General features: G+C 40.9%; 1 protein-coding gene across 1 annotated transcript in view; it reads left to right on the forward strand.

Annotated features, from left to right (window-relative positions):
- Positions 1-19,172, forward strand: part of CASK (calcium/calmodulin-dependent serine protein kinase (MAGUK family)) — a 437,172-nt gene that overhangs the window by 215,727 nt on the left and 202,273 nt on the right. The window lies entirely within an intron of this gene.

Consider the following 19,172-nt stretch of genomic DNA (forward strand, 5'->3'; position numbering starts at 1 on the left):
GGTCTCACTCTTGCTCGGGCTGGTCTTGAACTTGAACTCCTGAGTTCAAACGATCTGCACGCCTCGGCCTCCCAGAGTGCTAGGATTAGAGGCATGAGCTACCACGCCCCGCTGTAATTTAAAATTTTTTAAGGCACATGCAATCAATAAGTGATAGCCAAAAGAAAGTGTTACAAAAGTATTTTGTGGCCACATTAATAGAGAGATGACTGGTTTTTGATTAGCACGTTAATTGTATGTAAATAGTTTTCAAAATGGTGTCTTTTCATGGCTAGGTTAAAATATTTCTCTACAGTCTAATACTATTAGAATAGTCTCTTCATATTTCAGAAGTAAACTCAATTACACATGAGCAAAAACTCAGGCAAGGTCCAGATTTGAACAGAAGGAAAGTGTAGCAACCAAGGATAGACTCCAAAATCCCAGGGTCATTACCAAAGGGCATTTGAAATATCTCATTTCAAATATTTAATGTTAAACTGTCATACTTCAAGAAAAAGTTTACTTTAAAATTGTATGTCAGAATGTAGTTGCTATGCCTATTGGTTAGAGCACCCTCATGTGTCCTCAGGTGTAATTTGATATCTGGGTTTTTCAGAGGATTTTTTTTTTTTTTTGAAGATATGATGTTTTAATCACAGCATAAATGCAGGTGTGGTTTTCTTTTTTTATGTCTTATTTTTAAATATTTCTTGCTTCAAAGAGTACATATTAAGTGCACAAGAGTCACATATAAATTCCTTTTTGTTCTTATTTTTCTCTTTATTTCCTTATTTCTTTCAAGTAAGAGTAACTAAAGTTATTGGATTCTGGTCAAATAAGATTCATGAGCTCTATTCAGAATGTGCCAAATTTCTCTGTGTTCTTCACCATAGCTTTCTGCACACCACATTCTCCACTCTTTTATAATCTAGAACAGAGTTTCTCAATCTTTTTTTCTTCTTAATCACATTCTCTTTTAATAAACATAAAAATTTTACCCTCTGATATTCTTATATGCCCCCAGCCCCTCGGGGCTATTTTACTTTCTACCCTTCTTTAAAATCACAGTTTTATTTTCTGCATCTTGGATTACAGAAATAGGGGATTTATAATTTTGAAATAATTTTTTAAACCAAAGAATCCACACCCAAAGACTTGAAAACTTGAGGGCTACGCAGTGTCTCTAGGTTCAAACAGTGAGACCCTTAATTAATATCTACGAGTGTCTTTATCATCTTACTTTATTTCTTTGCAATTCTTATTCGGAAAACAGTCCATATGTTTCAGTAAGTTTGTATCTGAATCTAGTGCAGCCTAGTGAATTGGAATCTGGTTGCAGTTAGTGTAGACCCTGGTATAAATATATAAAACCTAGTCTATAACTTCACTGATTTAAAAATCAGTCAAAATGAGAATGAAATGAGTCTGTTTATTTAAGAAAAATTTATCTGCTCAAAGTAGATTTTGGTTTTACATAAGGAATTGGAGTGATATTAAAGAAAACCAATTAGCCCCTGCCTTGTATAGATAATGCATAATGTACTAAAAACTGCAAAGGTAATGGTGCTTCTGTATGAATATCCATAGCAAATGCTTCCTAATAAAAGGGAGGTAAAAAGACTTTTGCAGAGACTAGTTTTATCAGACAAATGTTGAGACTCTATAGCAACCTCAGGGTAACAAACAACAACTCGTTCACCATCTTTATCTTCCCAAATTTGTATCTACTATGTACCTTTTCTTCAAAACTAAACTTTGATTATAAAACTACTAGATAATTATTTTCTAAAATTTGGAAAATACTGTTAAACTTAAGAAATCAAATAAAAGTTACATGTTACAGATGCAGAACTGGTTTCCAGAAAATATCTCCAAGTCTGCATTCCCCCAGCAGAATTCCTGTCTTGAGTCACTCATGCATACATTGTGTCTCTGCTAATTTGACAAATGAGAAAAGTTCTACAACTCTAACTTCAGTTACTAACAATTACCTACGTAATATGCTGACTGCCTTTCTTAATAATCAGTTTTCAAAATTTAAATAAGTTAGTCCTGTCTTTATAAAGTTAATTTTTAAGCTAAAAATGAATAAAAAAAATCGCCCTTACCTGTACAGGTAGTTTATGCCAACTAAGGTTATATTGTTCAGGGTAGTGATGCCAAATTTCAGAGTTAAGATTCTCCGATCTTCACTCTTCTAGTATCCTTAGTCAATGTGAATAAATTCTTGCATGACACCAACTACAGTGGGGAAAAAGGGAAATTAAACAGAGTATTGAAGAATTTCAATAGTTATGGTAAATGTAGCAACTACCTCCTCAAAAAAAAACCCCTCATTTCTCTTTTTCTGTTGTGGGAGGAAGTTGGTGGACAATATACATATTGTACTTCCTTATGGTTATTTCATGAACTAGTTACACTTCAGTAAGCTTAGTTGGCATGATTGAAGTTCACAGGTTCAATCATCCATGGCTAGTTAGTTTTATATGACACAGTGATAGAAGGAACCACTCACTGTGTGATAACCCAATAAGATACTGGTATAAACTTGTCTGCAAAATCATTTGTGGATGGCTTATTTGCAATCCATCTTTATCAAAAATAGAGGGAAACAAAACTCGAAAGTTTTCTTATAGCAACTTATTAGAATCAAATATAGAACTGGAATAGAACTTCATGATCATATATGGGTTGAGACCCTTTATTTTAAGGTTGAAGAAGCTGAAGCCCAGAGAAGCTCACATTTAAGCACAGACTGCACCCAGGGGTTTGGGTCCCAGTTTGGTTACTAATGAACTAACCCAGGCTACTTCTAATTGCCCTGTCTGTGCTGCCTCAATTCAGATTCAATGTAACACATTGTTGGGAACATTTCATAATGGATTTGGAGCCTCCTGGGAAGTACCAAATATGCCTCAGATCAAATGAATAGTTATATTATGATATAAAGAATTGTGAAATGGCTGGGTGCAGTGGCTCATGCTTGTAAATCCCAGCACTTTGGAAGGCTGAGGCAGGAGGATTGCTTGAAGCCAGGAGTTTGAGACCAGCCTGGGAAACATAGCGAGATCGCATCTCCACAAAAATAAATAAATAAATAAATAAATAAATAATTAGCTGAACATGGTGGCGCGTGCCTGTAGTCCCAGCTGCTCAGGAGGCTGAGCCAGGAGTTCGAGGTTACAATGAGCTATGATGGCACCACTGCACTCCAGCCTGGGTGACAGAGTGAGACTGTCTCTAAAACAAACAAAAAAAGAATTGTGAAAACAATTTTATGTATAGAATTGTTCAACCAGTCTGTGAACTAAATGAAAGCTAAGTGTAAAGCTTTGGAGCCAGATTTGCATCAACCACTGCCCTTCCAGTGGGAGTCTGAAAAAGAAAACAGAGATCTAATTTCATCAAGCCTGAGCACTTTACTTATCGGTAAATCTTCATTTAAAATTAATAGAAGTGCTTTGCCATTTCTCATAAGCCCCAAAGCTTACCTTATTTCATGTTGATTTCATAAAATCTCTCTTATGTTTGCTAATATTTCTCTCTCAAAAATGACAACTACCTGAAGTGTCTGGATTTCTTTCTGCTGCTGTTCATCTTTGCAATGCTTGCCACTATTTAATTAAGAACAGTGACTCATCCAGGGTTACATGGTCATTGATTACAGAATAATTTGACTTCTAGAATTCCTACTACTCTTCCTTCAATAATTTCTCATGTTCTGGGAAGGAATTATTTAGAACAAAAAAAAAAGTTTGATGTAATCTAGAGAAGAAAAAATGAAAATTGAATGCTATTTCTAAGTGATTGAAAGATAGTTTTAGTATTACCTATTCGGGGGATAAGCACCTTTGATCCATAAAAAGAATACCCTTGACTTCCTCTGTTGTTCCCAAACTCAGTAAATGATACCATTGCTCCTTCAGTCAAGCCAAAAACCTAGTAATCATCCTTGATTCCTCTCTTTCTTTCACATTTCACGTCCAATCAATTGCTACTACTGCAACTTCTACTAGCACCACCATCATAAATTAGCCAAATGTCGTGAGAGCTTACTATGTGCCAGACATCCTGCTATGTGCTTTGCCTGTAAGTCTTGCTTAATCTTCACAACACCCTGTGAAATAAATATCTCATTTTAAAGGTGAGGAAAACTGAAGCTCAGAAAAATCACATAAGTTGTCAAGGTCACACAGCCATCAGTCCTCACAGCATGGTGACTAGTTCCCCTCAGAGCAAGGTAATTCAAGAAAACAAGTCCATAGCTGCAATGGTTTTTTTTGTTGTCGTTGCTGTTGTTGGGTTTTTTTTTTGATCAAGCCTCTGAAGTCAACATTGTCACTTCTACAGCATTCTGGTCACACAGAGCCAGCCTTGAGTCAGTGTGGGAGGGGTAAGTATCAGGAGGTGATGATCACTGGGAGTCCTCTTGGAAACTGACTGCCATAGATGTCAATCAACCCTTGAACCAAAGGAAGAATCAGAAGTACTGCTTAAAAACCACTGTCAAACCACTGATCATTTACTGGGCAAGAATGCCGAGACGGGTGTTAAGTTTTGCCAGTTCTTACACTATTTTGGTTTTTAGTGCTCTCTATTCTTATTAAATAGTGGAATTCATTCAACAAATATTTATTGGAGTTTCTACTATGTTTCTAGTGGCATGTAAAGCTATGTTAGCCACAAGCTAATTTAGGATCTCTGGAAATTCAGGAGAGATTCCACAAGCAAGCCAAGAATTTAGATTAATACATGTGGTACAGACTTCAGCTTGCTCTATGAATTAGAAAAGGGAAGAAACAGTGAATCAAAGTGGTTCTAAACGGCTTTGTGAAAGCAACTGGAAGGAAAGAGAACACAACCTGGTGAGCAACAATTCTGCACCATAAATTGGACAGAACATTTTACATATAAGAACCCTAGAGATGGGTGGTAGGAGTCCCACTTTACATTGAGGCTCAAAGAGGTTAAATAGCTTCCCTGAGGTGATACAACTAGCAAGTTAGCTTTAAAACAACCTCATTCTCTGGCCGGGCGCGGTGGCTCACGCCTGTAATCCTAGCTCTCTGGGAGGCCGAGGCGGGTGGATTGTTTGAGCTCAGGAGTTCGAGACCAGCCTGAGCAAGAGCGAGACCCCGTCTCTACTAAAAATAGAAAGAAATTAATCGGACAACTAAAAATATATAGAAAAAAAAAATTAGCTGGGCATGGTGGCGCATGCCTGTAGTCCCAGCTACTCGGGAGGCTGAGGCAGGAGGATTGCTTGAGCCCAGGAGTTTGAGGTTGCTGTGAGCTAGGCTGACGCCACAGCACTCACTCTAGCCAGGGCAACAGAGTGAGACTCTGTCTCAAAAAAAAAAAAAACAACCTCATTCTCTGCCTTAGATAGCAGAAATTATTGGTTGTCCTTATAGGTCAGCAAGGGTACCTGATAATACTTACAATAAGGTCAAGTTTTGAATACTTTTGACTTCAAAGTTTCCTGTTCTAGACTCTGAGGTAGCAGAAATTGACTAATCTTTTAAAACTCTGGACTTTGTTAAGCTAACTTTGATTCCAGCAATATCAGGATAAATTCTTTGATTATGATTTCAATGATTTTGAGATTCCCCAATTGAAATCTAAGAAAAATTTTACTTCTATTTTTCTAAGAAATTAGAAATAGTGCAATTGATAGATTAAATGTCGGGGAATACTAGATTAACAAAAATATTACTTGTCAGGGAGAAATTCCAAGAATAATAAAGTATGTTGCAAGTTCTCCGTTAAAGTGGCCCCTTTGGACTTTTTTCCTTCACATCACCAGTAGTTTTCTTTGGTTTTCATTAATCTTTCCCATCCTCTTCAAAGTTCCACTTCCGTGGTCCAACTCCAAATACTCTCACCTAATAGTTCTAATTACTTCCCTACATCGTCTGCCAAATACTGATCTCGTAAGCATTCTGCTCTGACCCTTCCCACCTACCTCCTTGAGATGTTAGTGTCCTACAATTCAAGTCCTGTCTTGTGCTACTTTTCCTGCTTTTCAGATAGGTTTGTGTGAGTATCATGTGCAGGTTTTTTTTTTTCAGTCTGGCCCCAGAATTCATTTGGAGTGGTTGAGTGAGAATGGTTCAAAGAGCAGGCATGTGGTCATTTGTTTTGGCAGTCCATGGTGGGGTATATAGCCAGGGGTACATGAGAACTGTCCTGACTCACGTGGATTGTTGGGATTAGAATTAGGATGCCTTATCAGTTTCCCTCAGAGCCACAACCCAGAGGACACAGGACATCTTAGTCATCCCTGAACCTTTGTGCTTCATCAAGGAGGTTATTTTAAGCTATCTGAGCTAGTGTCTAAACTGGCTGCAATTGGCGTTTAAGTCCTCTCCCTAACCAATCAGAAGCTCAGGGCACTGGTATGCAGGAAGAGAAGACATGCCTAAGTTAGGCCACATTAGATCATTACATTCAAAAGATAATTATTTCTCCCAAAGGGGATAAGTAAGCCTTGTCCAGTTCAGTGCATACCCAAGCCAGTGGTTACCTTTGGCAGGAGTGAGGCGCAGCTCTGTTACTCAAAGCTGTAGTTTATTCAAGGCTCACTGAGCCTCCTGCTCTCTTTAGGATGTGGTGTCTGGCCACAGCCCTGTTTCCAGTTACACAGCTCTCAAGCCCTCAGCACCAGCTACCAGCAGCTCTAATTAGGGACATCCCACCCTTAAGCAGGGTGTGAAGAAAAACCTCTACTTGCTCCGAATAGCTGTTTTCTCAGCAAGCAATGTTGAGTATTTCTCTCAAGACTTTTACAAAACAGAAGATACAGTCCAAAGTTTGGAAATTTATAATAGCACAGAAAAGTTATTAGCCTTGTAAGAAAGGTCTAATGACAAAACATAAATGAGTAGAAACCCACATACATGAACTCAGTGAATTTTCCTTTCAGCTTGCATGTCCTTATGCATCCAGGAGTTGGATCCGTCTCTAAATTCCACTGTAACTTTTACCTTGCGTAACTGATTGCAGCATAGCTGCAGCTCTATACCACGGGTGACCATGTAGCCACCCCGGAATCAAAGGTTCCTCATCCCCAACCCTTTCCTCCTTTCTCTTCCCAAACCACTTATTAGTATTTCAATGAGTCAGGGCCGTTCTAGCAAACCTTTCTTCACTGACACCAATTGAGAGTAGAAAAAAACTCTCACACAAACTCAAAGTACTTTTCTATTCTCTCACTCAACAACAATCAACACAGAAGACTTCTTTGACCAAATGTGTGGGGATTTCTCCCCACCAATAAGCAAGCTATCAATTCTGTAGTGGACCCCTGCTAGATGTCCTCTAATTCAGTTCTATTCTGACACTATCTACCTGGAGATAGCTTCAGATCCCACAGGTCGAGAGCTGCCCCCCCACCCCCACCTTCGGATGCCAATAGCAAGCCCCAGGTTGTTTCACCTGTGCTTCTGACCAATTGGCTATAAATTGGGGATGTCACGGTTCTCTCCTTTAGTTCAATTAATTTGCTAGAGTGGCTCACAGAACGCAGGGAAACACTTACGTTTCCCAGTTTATTATAAAGAATATTACAAAGGATACAGATGAAAAGATGCATAGAACCAGGTATGGGTGAAGGGGAGCAGAGCTTCCATGCCCTCCCCAGGGGCACTACCCTCTAGGAATATCCACACCTGGCAGCTATCCAGAAGCTCACAGCCCTGTCGTTTGGGGATTTTATGGAGGCTTAATTAAGCAGCCATGATGGATTAAACCATTAGCCATTGATGATTAACTTAACTTTCAGCCCCTCTCACCTCTGCCCCGCCCCCATGCCTTAGGATGGGGGTGAAAGTCCCAACCCTCTAATCCTGCCTAGGTCTTGCCTGTGACCAGCCCCATCCTGAAGCTATTTAATACCTAGGGGATTCACCCATCAGTCATCTCATTACCATGCAAAAAGACATCACTTTGCATTTTGTGAGGATTTTAGGAGTTGTATACCAGGAAATAGGGTCAAAGACCAAATATATTTTACAAACTCACAGTCCACACTTAGTCTTCAAACCTGATCCCTTACATCGAAAGTATGTACAACTCAAAAGACACTGCCACATTACTAGAATCCCATTCACTCATTAATAATTAGTCCAATCCATCATATTGTATGAATATCTCCCAGGGTAAGGTCACTCAGGTTGGCAGGCTTCCATTCAGTCTTTTCAGGTTCCAAAAGCAGGAATGATCACAGCAAACATAGAACTTCACCCTTTCAAACATCTGATATAACTGAGCTAAGAGACAATGTCATCTCTTGCTCTGAGCCTCTTTCGAGATGTTATTGTAATATTGGCTTTCCCTCAGTTCATAACCCATTTATTCATTTCTTTCCATCAACTACTATTTCTCCTTCCCTGTATAAACACCCAAACTCTTCCACATTTGGAAAGGACATTAGAATGCCCATCATGCTGGTCTAGATTGCAGGAAGCAATACTAGTCTAGTAAGTAGCTCCTTCTCGGTCCACTCCCATTCAGATTGGGTAAGATTACACAGGTGGAGAACTACTGAGCTATTTTTATCACTAGGCAATATGGCTGTATTCACTCTTAGCCTCAATTTTGCCAGATGGGATGAAGGCACAACCCACCCCCATCAGGCCTTAGGAATCATCCCTGTTTCCAGAAGCTGCATTCGCAGCCCTGGTCCTAGGACCACTGCATCAGGTAGGGCAAAGGAAAAAAAAAAGTTCAGGTGATGTGGGAAAGAAAGAAAAAAGCATAATCATTATACCAGTGTACTCCTCCCATGGCAAGAACTGCACAGTCATACCAACATCCTTCCTCATCCCCTCGTCCCCAGATACCCTAGAAAAGCAGTGGAAAGCAGTGGAATCTATGCCGTGGGGACCCTCCCATAGCTCCATGTTGCCTGTGAACACACACTCATGAAGGCATGTAAGCCAGCCCTTCATCCTTTTATCTCCCCCCTGTTTTAGACAACCAATGTTTTAATTGCCCATTCCACTTCTCTATCAGACTATTTCTCTGAGGAGAGTATCTTTCTGCCCATTGTTGAATATTATGGGCTATATAGTGTGCTCCTTGGTCTGAAGAAATGGTTGGCCATCCAAATCCATGCAGTGTCTTCTGGTTTTTCTATAGCACTCTGAGCATTTGCATATTTCACAGGGTAAGCAAAGCCCAGTCCTAAGTGAATGTCTATTCCTGTCAAGACCTTTTTGTAGCCACCCAGGGCTACCAGCATCAGTCTCACTTACTAGCTATGTTCTGGACCTTCCCACCAGGGACTCTGCCCCACAGCCATCACCAGTCTCTGTTGTAGACAACACACTTATTGACATTTTCTGCCTGAGAAGGGTGCAAGAGGAATGGGTCTAGATTCAGCCCATCTCTGCGCTGCTGCAGTAGCCCCTTAACCACACACTGCATGAACCCAGGTGGCCACCTCAAGGGAGCACACAGGGATCTCTGCTTTTTGATTCCAGTCACCTTCCTAACCTGGAAGGGGACTCTTCTGATGGGCATCGACATTTCCTACTTTAATCACCCCCTCAAATTTCCATAGGGCCATGCTCCATAGGGGCACCCCTTGAAAGGGCAGGTTTCCATTGCCCTTCTGCCCATGAATCAGTAAAAACCCAAACACAGGGACTTTTACTATTGTTCATTTCTTCAGAATGTAATCCAGCCCACCAAGCTGATTTGTTCTTACCTTCCTTGATCAAGAGTGGCAACCTTCCAAATAGGATATTGTCCATTCACCTTGGAACTATCCTCTACAAACCCAGCAATTCTTGGGTGGTCAGTTCAGAGCTGTTTATGGAATACTCTCCAAGTGACAGTAGAATCCAGCAAGCAGCTCCTCACGCAGTTCCAGAGTCAGTCCTAGGAGAAACAGAGGCTCCCTACTTGTGAATCTCCTCCTTGCACTCTGTAGGTAGCATGAACCTGTATAAACCATTTCCATTTTATTAGGGAACTCTTCTTGGCACTGCCATCCTCCCCATGTTTCTCTAGATGGCTCAGATATTTCAGGTATCAGGATCATTTTATGTCCCTCAGTCATAGGGGTAGCTTCAGTTAATGTCTCATAGCAAGGCAATAAATGCCCCCCAGTGGAAATTCTCTAGTTCCAAAATCCCAGTAGTCCTGCTGGGAGATGCTCACAGGATTTGCCATAAGCCCCAGTAAACGCTCCACAAAGGGTTATCAAATGGAGAATTTGTCCCGACCAGCACCCCAGCTTCTGCTACACAGTGTGAGCTTACACAATCTTACCGGTTCCCATTTAGCCCCATTTAGCATGTCCAAATAATATTGATAACTAGGGGAGATTTATATTCCTTCTCCTTTACAGTACTAGCTATGAGAAACATTGCCCAGTCAGATACAACGTCCATCCCCACAATACAATCACATAAAAGAGAGGCAACCACTTCACATAAAGGGTGTTCAAATGTACCAACTGCCCTATAAACATTTACCTTAGTTCCATCAACTCTTACTTTCCTAACTGCAGCCTCCATGAGGACTTTATCAACAGGTTTTGGTTTGACAATCCTAGATAGGGGAACTGTTCCCCACCCAACATAATATCCAGTTCCATAAAACATTTAGTAAAGGAGACACAACTTCTTTACATAAAGCCTGTTTAAACACTGCAACTTTCACAATCCTATCAACCCTTACATTTCTATGTTCTAGTACCAGGAATGTCTCTCTTCTCCACCCACTGACCATTTTACCCTGCCCAGTACAAAAGGCTCTGAGTACCCAGCAGGGCATTGAGCCTAGGGACCTTGGCCTTTTGTCAGTCTTTGTGTTGTTGATTAACCTGCCTCCACATTGCCCCAAGCAATTGTTGGTCAGTTTTCTCATTGTAAGCTCTGCCTTCTGACTTTTTCAGTTTCTCCAAACTGGGATAAATACAGCAGCCTGTTTGAAACTCCTTAATGTTGGGGGAACAGTGGAAGTTCCCTCTGGCCCACCCAGCCTTCAGTAGCGTTGTATTAAGACCTATGTTTTAACCCCATCAATTTCCATTTTATTTAGTCCATTTCTTAATAACCATCTAAAGATTTCCACCCTGCTGTGACAAGTCCCGTGACTCTCCCCTTTCTTTTTTATCTTTTTCACCCCATCAAAGTTTTCTTCGTTCACCTTATTTCTTAATAACCATCTAAAAATGTCCACCTTTCTGGGATGAGTCCTTCGATCTTCCCCTCTGCCTTTCCCCATTTTCTTGTTAATTAGCTTCCTGTTTTTATTAGCATCTATAAGACCCATGAGGGGAAGCTGAGACAGCAAATTTGATAAGGCTTCTCTGGCCATAGCTCAGTTTTGCAGCAGTAAGGTCACATGGGTGCCCATGCAGAAGGGGCCCCCTTAACCACAGCATTTACCATGATCTGGGCAATGGGCATATTCAGTGGGTAAGTGTCCTGGTCATCATAAAGCCAGTCCCACATGGCTTGCATAGGAACCACATCAGCTGCTTCATCTGGGGTGCTCCACTTGGTATGTATGGGTGTAGTTGGACAGCCCCCCTTCTCAGGGTAAACAGAACTTACAGTGGCTTTTGTCCAGACCACCAGGCTGGCCGTTCCCTCAGGAATGACCTCCAGTGTTCTGGATTCTATATACCTAACTGCGATTATTCCATAATGAGCTGTGGGTCCTGTATCCACCCAAACATGCTCTTCTACTCGGCAGCATTTAAAACTAAAGATACTGCTCCTAAATTAGTTACTCTCACAATCCATTTTAGTAAGGCGCCCCAGGAAGCTGATACTGGTCAGCAAAAGGAAACAATTCCTTCCCACTGTACCCTCTGGTTTCAGCAGTTTTGCGCTTCCCCCCTATGGACTGCCTTCTCAGTAACCACAGGTCTTAAAGGTACTTTCTGTTGTTCCAAGGCATAATTTTTGCCTCGGGGGTCAGCTTGGAAGCTCAGGCAGACTGAAATCTGAACTTGGTTTAGCATCAAGGTCTGACCCGGCACTCTCTTTTGTTGTAATTTCATTTTAGCTATTACAGCTAACAACCACCAAGAGATCGAATATTTCACTATTTTCTTATTAGTCTACATTCCCTTAGGCGTCCAGTGAATCAGCTCCCCAGGAGTTGGATCCAACTCCTAAATTCCACTAGTTCCATTATTCATTATTCCACTGGTAACTTTTACCTTGGGTAACTGATTGCAGCACAGCTGCAGCTCTATACCCTGGGTGACCATGTAGCCACCCCGGAATCAGAGGTTCCTCGTCCCCAACCCTTTCCTCCTTTCTCTTCCCAAACCACTTATTAATATTTCAATGAGTCAGAGCCCTTCTAGCAAACCTTACTTCACTGACTCCAATTGATGAGAGTAGAAAAAATTCTCACACAAACTCAAAGTACTTTTGTATTCTCTCACTCAACAACAATAGACACAGAAGACTTCTTTGACCAAATGTGTGGCGATTTCTCCCCACCAACAAGCAAGCTATCAGTTCTGCAGGGACCCCCCCTGGGTGTCCTCTAATTCAGTTGTAATCCAGCACTACCTAGAGATAGTGCCAAACCCCACAAGATTGAGGACTCAGTCCCCAAGGCTACCCACCCCCCAACACACACACACAGACACTTCAGATGCCAATCGCAAGCCCCAGGTTGTTTCACTTGTGCTTCTGACCAACTGGCTATAAATCAGGGATCCCACAACCCCCTCCTTGGGTTCCATTAATTGCTACAGCAGCCCGCAGCCCTCAGAAACGCTTACTCACCTTTACCGGTTTCTTATAAAGGATAGGACAGTGGATCCAGATGAAAAGATGAATGAGGCAAGGCATCTGGGAAGACGCTTGGAGTTTACATGCCCTCTCTGAGCACACCACCCTCCAAGGGACCTCCAGGTGCGCAGCTAGCTATCTGGAAGCTCTCTAAACGCTGTCCTTTGGGGTTTTTATGGAGACTTCATTACAGATCCAAGATGGATGTAAGCCATTGGCCATAGGTAATTAACACAACTTTCAGCCCCTCTCCCCTCCCTGGAGGGTAGGGAGAGGGACTGAAAGTCTGGCCCTCTAATCATGCCTTTGTCTTGCTGGTGAACAGCCCCAGTCCTGAGGCTACCTACGGGCTCAACCCGTCAGTCATCTCATTAGCATACAAAAAGACATCACTTTGGAGTTTCTACCAATTTTAGCAGTTGTCTGCCAGGAAAGGGTAGAGGAACCAATATATATTTCACAATATCACAGACCTGATAATAAGTTTCATTATTCTTCATATGGGCTTTTTCTTTTCATGTGGGCTTGAACGTGCTGGCTAGACATTGTCTTTTAGTAATGTACAACACAAAACCACTGCGGCAACCTCAGTGGCAGTCATAAGAATTGGAATCACCTCAGAGATGGCAGTTGAAAAGCAGACAGGAAATTAGCAGGTTTAGCGTGGGAGAGAAACTTTAGCTTTGAATTAGATGAGGCAAAAATATATTTGAGGACAGTCAAATTTTGAATTTCAACATCTTCCAATCAGTCAAATTTGTTTCATATCATGCTTCAGAACCAACCATTCTTTTCTGTGGGTTCTTTGAAAAGCCAAAGGTAGATAAAGATTTCTGAAAATGAAGCATTTTATGATAGAATTCTAAAAATAATTTAGTCCATTGTTTCGCCACAGTTACAACACACACACACACACACACACACACACATACACACACACACACACCTATACCCTGGGAAACAGCGACTTGGATTGCAATGAAATATAGTGTATTAAAAAGGCATCACAGGTGGGATGCGGTGGCACACACCTATAGTCCCAGCACTTTCTAAGGCTGAGGCAGGAGGATCCCTTGAGGCCAGGACCTCAAGACCAGCCGGGGCAACGTAGGGAGACCATATCTCTACAGAATATTAAAAAAAAAATTAGCTGAGCCTGGTAGTGCGTGCCTGTAGTCCCAGCTACTCAAGAGGCTAAGGTGGGAGGATCACTTGAGCCCAGGAGTTCAAGGCTGTGTTGAGCTGTGATTACACCACTGCACTCCAGCCTGGGCAAGAGAGAGAGACCTTGTTTCTCTGTCTCTAAAAAATTTTTTTTAACAAACAGGCATCATATATCACTATCGAGAATTCTCACCACTCTCTTTTTTTCCAGGACCTGGACATTTTATTATGAATTCCTTTTGGATTTTTAGATAAAAAATCTAAGTCAAGTCCCCTGCTCCAGGTCACTTCCTGTTCTTATTCAGGGGCAAAAAGAGACAGAGATGTCAAGGAAAGAGGAGGAAGAATTAGGTATCTCAAGTCTTCCCTCCTGTACCCTGTTAGTGTCTGTATTCATTTTCTCTTAATTAAGAGCCCCAAGTATCGAAGCCACAAGTTGTCCTGGGAACCACATTTTAAAAATTTATATTAATAATAAATGAAGCCAGACAAGGTGGCTCACACCTGTAATCCTAGCACTTTGGGAGGCCGAGGCAGGAGGATCGCTTGAGGTCAGGAGTTTGAGACCAGCCTGAGCAAGAGCAAGACCCAGTCTCTACTAAAAATAGAAAAATTAGCCAGGGGCAGTGGCTTGCACCTGTAGTCCCAGCTACTCGGGAGGCTGAAGCAGGAGGATCGCTGGAGCTCAGGAGTTTGAGGCAGTGGGCTATGATGACGCCACTGCACTCTAGCCAAGGCAACAGAGCAAGACCCTATCTCTATAAAATAATAATAGTAGTAATAAATGATAGCCACTGAACTGCTTTTATATATATTCATGTAATTTTTAAAATATCTCTGAGATAGATAGTATTATCACTATCACTTTCTAGATGATAGATGTAGGTCGGGTCCACAGAGGATAAACAACTTGTCTACAATAATATAACTGGTATATTGCAAGGCCTAGATTTGAACCCAGGTAGTCTTACTTCACAGCCCATAGTCTTAGCTCTTATTTTATACGGACTCTCATAATATGATAGTACTCATAAGATTCTGGTTTATTGCCTTAGATAAGGTGACCAAGTATCACCAATGACCAAAAACATATCTTACTTATATACCTGTTTCCAGCTTTCAATCTGGAAAGGTATTAACTCCTACCAACTCTCCATTGTAAAAGTACTCTTTTCTTATTGTAATTGGCAAGTAATCTGAGAGTCATATTTTGAGACACTACTAATATACTCTATGATATCCTTTCACTTAATGGATTTTAACATTCTTTGATGATTCTTGCCTAAATCAGCTGTTTCGTTGGTAGTTACAGCTTGGTAATCTTTTGATGGATGAAGATATATTAGACTTGAAAGAGTCATTTTAAGGCATCACTGTAAATAAGTCTTGTTGTTTTAGATTATTTCTCAGCACTATATGTGGCATAATTTTTAATATTTTCAGGTTGCCTCTTCCTCCCTTTTCTCCATCAAAAACCAGGCTAAAATATATAGTTTTAATAAACCTACAAATAAAGTACTGAAGCTGGGAAGTATAAGTTCTCTAGAGTTCCATATCTCCAGAAATATCTGGAGAAAAAATTGGAAAGAAACCTGGATTAAATTGTAACACAGAAAAAAGTCTCTTAAGAGGCTCTCTTCTTTGATGGTGCTTTGGCCAGCAGAGGGCAATATATTACCAGCCCTAGTTAAACCTGTTTTGCTATTAGAGGCTGAAGCATGAGCTGCTTACATTGCACCATTTTCAAGTTGGAAATTTAAAGCAACAGAAAAGTTTGAGGCTTTTTTAAAGCTCTAATGCAACGACAAACTTCTTTATTTTAGTATCTGAAAACCACTTTAAATATAATAGAAAAAAAGTAATTGTATAGACCATGGATTTCTTTCCTTAAGATGAAAACCCAGTGGCATTCATCTGCCTTTAATAGGATATATCCTTTGGTGATTGTTTTTTTTGTTGTTGTTGTTTTGTACTAGTGATTGTTAGGTCTGGAGCCGAGAGTCTGGAGCCAAGAGAGATACACAGGAAGCCTCAGGCTAGCAAAAATGCCGTTTATTCTGTTTATTCGAGCATCTGGGTGCAGATGGGTGGAGGACAAAGAGCATCCACCCTGAGAGAGGGTAAAGCCTTGGGTTTTATAGAGGATTTCTCAGGGGCGAGTGAGTACCTGGGCCAGAACAGCTGCTGCAATAAAATTTTTTTTTTTTTATTCTTCCATTCTTGTGATACCTCACTTCAGAGGATGGGATGGAAGAATAAGCACCACATGTACTTGCCATCAAATTGGCACTAACTGATCAACACTAACATGCTCACATGGTAGTAATATTCATTGGGGTTTGGGGGGTGGGGTGGGTAAACTCACAACTAATGGATGCCGTGAGCATTGTATGGGGTAAGGGCAAGCCTCTAATCCTGGCTCGGGTGTGGCAAAGTCATAACATGTAACCAAAATATTTGTACCCCCATAATATCCTGAAATTAAACAAAAATCATGATTATATTAGAAACACCACCATATAAATATAGATGTTAAAGCCTATTTGTTAAAATTCTCATTTATAAATCCAAATATAAAAAAAAAATTTTTTAAAACCAATTTCTGGGACCTCTGCATCAGTGTCATCCTGTAGAGATAAGGGAGGAGGGTAGTTCTGTCCTTATCAGCAGGGATAAGAATGCTAGCTGCAGTTGTCTGTCAGATTTTACAACCTCTGGGACTCTCCAGACTCCTGCGGCTATTGATTCACAAACCTTGGTTTTCCATTAACCATATTCCATCCCATACATACTTTTGAAGTTTCCACTTGGAACAAACCTAACAGTGATTATCACAAGAGTTACCTTTGTAAAAAATTCACAACTACAATTATCGTAGTAGTGAAAAGAAAGTCTGACACTTTAGTATGTGAAAGATTTTATTACCGTATCTTTTAGTTTTTCGGTCACTTTTTAAAATCATAGCAACTGATGGACATAGTTTTAAAAGTCAAATAATACTAAAAGGCTTGTAATGAAAACAACATGTTAGGTCTATTAATTCGTGTAATTTAAAGTGTATTTCACCTAATGAGGAAAGTATAGGCGAAATTTCCTTTATCCTCCACTGTAGACACTTCATCCCGTCAGCCTAATGACTATGCAGATCCTTTCATCTTAACAGTCAGCCTAACTGGTTGCCTCATTATCCAGCTCTCTTCTTCAGGGGGAGCATGTGCTTGTTTTTATCTCTGAGAACACATGGTTTGTTACTAAATCTTTAATAACCCCACCACCACTCCCACCCTGCAATGGTTTGGAAAGTACGTATCTCTCTCTCACACACACACACACACACACACACACACACACACAGCTTTCAAGTAAAATAATTCAAGGCATTGTCTTTTTTGTTAATGAAATTACAATATTCATTGTCATTTTCAAAAAAATTAATGTTACACATACTCTTCATTTATATCTTTTGTGCATCATTTATTATCTCTTGCTGCATACCAAACCACCCCCAGACTTAGTGGCTTAACACAACAACTATTTATTCACGGTCAATGCTGCCATTTGTTCTGGGTTCAGCTGGGCCAGAACTCTTCTATCAGTCTTCAGTTCTATCAGAACTCTTCTATCAGTCTTCTATCAGTCTCACCTGGGTGTCATCCATGCAGCTGTTATCTAGCAACTCAAGTGAGGCTGGATAGTCTGAGATGGCCTCACTCACATGTTTGGAGCATCACCTGGGACAGTTGGGCAGGCTGAACAGCTCTCTCCATGTGATCTTTCATCCCGTGGACTTATTTACAACATGATCATCTCAGGTTCGAAGAGGGCAAAACTAGGCGTCATACAATGTCCAGCCCATGTTATTGGTGAAAGCAAGTTTCAGTACCTGCCCGGATTCAAGTGATGGGGAAGTAGACTCAACCTCTGGATGGGAGGAATGGCGGAGAATTGGTGGCCATTTTTAATCTGCCATATTTCTTCTGAAGTGCTTGCAGTTTTAATGTTCTAATTAGGCTTTCCTCAAAGTGCAGTGAATTGGCTCTTTCCTTAGGGATTAATATAGTATGTATACCTCAGAGTCCACTGTTTCCCAGGCAATATTCCTAAAAGAAAAGCAAATTTTACTTTGTAAAGGGATGCCCACTGTGTCCCACTTTGGTCTTGGAGCTGTCATGTTGCTTTGACATTTTCAGTACTAGAGCTTGAAAGAAGGTAGAAAGATGATTAATCTAGCATGGTGGGGTAGCTTTTTCTCCCCACCATGCTTGGTTGTACTCAAGGTTTTGTTATTTTCAGGATTATAAATGTCAAACTATTGGACCACCTGCCTCCTCTCCCAGATTCAAGTGGTGGTGGGGAAGTAGACTCCACCTCTGGATGAGAGGAATGGCAGAGAATTAGGGGCCATTTTTAATCTGCCACATTTCTTGTGATGTGCTTGCAATTTTAATGTTCTAATTAGACTTTTATATTTTTTCCTCAAAGTGCAGTGAACCTGCCATATCTATTTGGAACCCTGTAATTAGTCCCCACAAGAGCTGAGCCTGTGTGTTCCTGTGTTTTTCAAGTTTCACTGGCCACAAAGGGGAACTGAATATGAACATGCATGCAAACCTTATCAGTTCCCTTTTGCAGCCAGCTGAAAGTTGTTTTTCATATAGAGGAAACAGTGTTTTTCTTTTGAGTACAAACTCAGTTGCCAGGCAGATACGAAGCATTTCTGCTTCTGACAGATCAGAGGACACAAAACAAGAGGGCACTAAAGTGTGAGAATGGCAGTTAAAAGAGAAAGTAGGGAAACAAAGAGACAAAACTGAATTGAGGAAGAGAAAGAGGTGCTGCTGACTACAGGAAAGGAAAAAGCAGACTGGTTGCGGGGAGCTGGGGGGGGTAGCTGATTAGGGGATGCTGAAACATCTCAATAAGTAATGGCACACAGGATGAGGCAGGAAATGGAGAAAGGAACTGTCTACAAAGGGCATATAATAGCTATGCCAGCAGTACTAATGGAAGGCATTAAGAAATTTTGGTCCAGAAATTTGCTGTTTGACAAAATTTGAAAATATAACACATCAGAGTGATTATCATTCCCACCTGAGTTCGTGCTATTGAGCCAGGTAGTGAAGGTATCTTGTCCCCATTTCACAGTGCAATGTGGTGACCAGTTTGGCCCCTGTGATTACACAGACCAAAGCCAAGGATCAGATGTGTATTAACGTATCTTTTTCTGCCACCGTGCCAGGTGCTCCCATGCTCTTA

Source organism: Propithecus coquereli, unplaced genomic scaffold (assembly GCF_000956105.1).
Source record: "Propithecus coquereli isolate 6110/MARCELLA unplaced genomic scaffold, Pcoq_1.0 Scaffold188, whole genome shotgun sequence".
NCBI classification, from domain to species: Eukaryota; Metazoa; Chordata; class Mammalia; order Primates; family Indriidae; genus Propithecus; species Propithecus coquereli.